General features: G+C 53.5%; 1 protein-coding gene across 1 annotated transcript in view; it reads left to right on the top strand.

Annotated features, from left to right (window-relative positions):
* AEN (apoptosis enhancing nuclease) overlaps window positions 1-2,939 on the top strand; it is a 20,912-nt gene that overhangs the window by 15,267 nt on the left and 2,706 nt on the right. The window lies entirely within an intron of this gene.

Raw genomic sequence — 2,939 nt, 5'->3', positions numbered from 1 at the left:
GTGAGTGCACGAGCCTGGAGCCGGTGACAGACACACACTGCCACCACCTCCGCTCTGCAAAGCAGCGCCTTGAAAACAAGCTGCAGACACCTTCTTGAGGGGACCAGGAGCTCTGCAGGAAGCCCTGTAGGTCTGGTCAGCGATGACCTGGGGACAGGCGCCTCGGCTGGAGGCCAGCTTCTATTGCAGGAGCAATGACCAGGTGGCAGGAGCAGGACCAGCTCCCAGCCAAGGACAGAGCCACCCAGGCTGCTCAGCCTGAGATCAGGCTCGCGCTTCTCTCACTTGGAGCAGGGCCAATCACTTCTAGTAAATTATTCATCCAGCAAATTTAGCCTGTTATTCTAGTCATGCTCTACCCAGAGTTTTACAGATTTCGTTATTATTTCAAATTGTGCAAACACCGCAGAAACCTCTCCCGGGCTCTGGTGTGCTCTGCCTTCATCTCAGCTCTCGGCTCATCTGCCACATCGGAAACGGGATTTCTACCATCTGGTGCCAAACCCTCCATCCCTGCCAGGCTGCGGGACCTTGTGGAGACAAGTGGCATCCCTGTTCAGCACAAGGCTTCTACTTGATCTACTGATGGCCCAGAGGTCAGTGGAACCAGAGGAGGACACGGTATACTGATGGATCCATTCAAAGCTATTTTGACTTTTTTCCACCTCCATCCTTGCATCTGGGGTAGGGGAGAAAAATTACACCACTGTTCCCTTGCAGCCTGGGCTATGGTGGCCTTGGGAAACTGGAAAAAAGCTTTTCCCTTCCTCCCCATATGCCCATAGTTTCTCCTGTCGTGATTTCTTTGTAACCACGAGGGTACAGCTAAAACTTTGCACTGCCAAAGAAAACAGCATGCCTCTTGCAAAACACACAGCCTGCAGAGGAAGGAGTCACTGAGCAAAGATGAGGGGAGATGGATGGGTTTGTTGTGGACAAGCCAAGACTGATCAAACCCACGAGTCCAACAGCAATGTGTCCAGGGAGAAGCTATCAACCAAACAGCACCGAACGATCAAGGTGCTTGAATCTCCTGCCTCAGCGCAGGATGTGATGGAGAAGAGCAGCCAGTGATGCCACCTCCTTGCCCGCCAGGAGCTGGCACAGAAATGCCACCAGCAACACAAGCCCATTTTGCTCACACCAGGGTTCAAGTTTGCTCCTGCTCGTGCGGTGATGGCCAGCTCACAGCTCACTTAGGGGGAGAAAAACAGGGCAAAGAGGCCCAGGAACCCCAAATAAACCATCCCCAAAGAGCTATAATGCACAGTTTCACCAAGACCACCAGAAAAGTGTACAGATTTCTACGTAGAGACCTGCCAGGGCTCCCTAGCAAGTTACTGTGGGACGTCTGAACTACTCTTATTAGGGGGAATTAATTAGCTGAACAGCAGGGATGGAAGCAATAGATGCAAACACAGAGTAACAGATTTAAGGAAGAGGTTTACTAGCCAGAAAAAAAAAAAAAAAAACCATAAAAGAAATAGGAAAAAATAAATCACAGGGTGATCTAAATCTTTTCTTTCTGACCAGGCAAAACAGGGGAACGATGAAGCATGAAAACACTTGTCCTGTGGGCCCACAAGCCCCCTTGGTGGCGGGGAGAAGGGGCGCTCAGCGCGGGGCCCCGTGGGACGAGGATGGACACAGTGCCTGGCTCCCTCTGGAAGACTAGTGATTTTGTTGTTGTATGGCTCATCCCACCACAACAAGTCACAGTCTGCCCTAGGGTGCACGGCCTCTCCGGCAGTGTTGCAGGTGCGGGGACAAGCCAGCGGCCGTGGCCTTTCTCTGCTTCTGACCACCTTGGCCGTTGCTTTTGTGAGGCTTGAGAACGAAGCAACAAGGGGCTGGTCTGAAACCCCGTCTGCACCCATGCCCTGGCCCGAGCTGCCCCCCGCCCCGCGACCCTGGGGAGCAGCACAGGAGAGCCTGGAGGATTCAAACCCCACGCTGCGGTGCCTCAGCCCACTCCACAGGGAGGAGCCCGAGGGTCCCTGGTGACGTACGGACACAGACTCCACAATCTGTAAGATTTTAAAGTAAGTATGTTTATTCAGCGCTGGGCAGCACGGGGGGTAGTCCCACCAAAGTCGTGCGCACCGCAACACGGCAGCTTGCCCTGTTTATATGGAGGAAAGTGTTACATATACATGAAGTTTCCCAATATGCCTATACATAGGCATAACCTGTCCCCGCGTCGTATTAAAATTAGTTTCAAGAGGTCATTTCCATAAGCCCCTCCCGACTGCGCATGCTCAGTGATTTGAGTTGGTGGTCTTCAGGGGTCGTTTACTTCATCCACTCCTCTTCTTCACCTTGTCCTTTTGGTGAACTCCAGCTTCTACCCCCCTTATTCCACTGTCAGAACAACACAGCTGGTACCAACCGGCTCCCCATCCTTGGTCATCCTCATATCCACAAAGTGCCAGACGCTTTGTTCTCCTACAGGCCTTCCAAGGCCTGTAACAAAGATGGGCCATTTGCTACTAATCTCTCCTCTTCCACATTCCCTACAGTGTTAGTTTCTTATCTATAGTTTACTTCATGTGGTTAGTAAATTAACCTGAACCACAACGCTAGCAATTTAAGATGGATCTACAGTTGGCTTCACAAAGGTCCTAAAGTTAACCCTTTAGCATCCTTTCAGTGGCAGGAGAAGGGGTGCCCACAGGCTCAGAGGCACAGCGAAACCGCAGCAGATCGGTGCTGGGCTGAGCGCCAGGGCGTGGGGCTGGGTACCCTGGTGCGCACCCGCACCCCAAACCCACCTCCCGGGAAGGTCCCCTCCCATCAGAGCCGGAGGCGCGACGGGCTGGAAGCCCTGAGCAGCACCCAGGGCGGGGATGAAAGCACCAGATGCGCTGTTCCAGCAGCCCCAGCCCAAAATCCCCCCGCCCCGCGCTATAGCCGAGGCGCCTTACAGCGAGGCGGCGGCC

This window comes from Egretta garzetta, unplaced genomic scaffold (genome assembly GCF_000687185.1).
Source record: "Egretta garzetta isolate BGI_Z169 unplaced genomic scaffold, ASM68718v1 scaffold203, whole genome shotgun sequence".
Lineage (NCBI taxonomy): Eukaryota > Metazoa > Chordata > Aves > Pelecaniformes > Ardeidae > Egretta > Egretta garzetta.
Note: the sequence above shows the minus strand (reverse complement) of the source record. Positions and strands in the feature narration are given on the sequence as shown.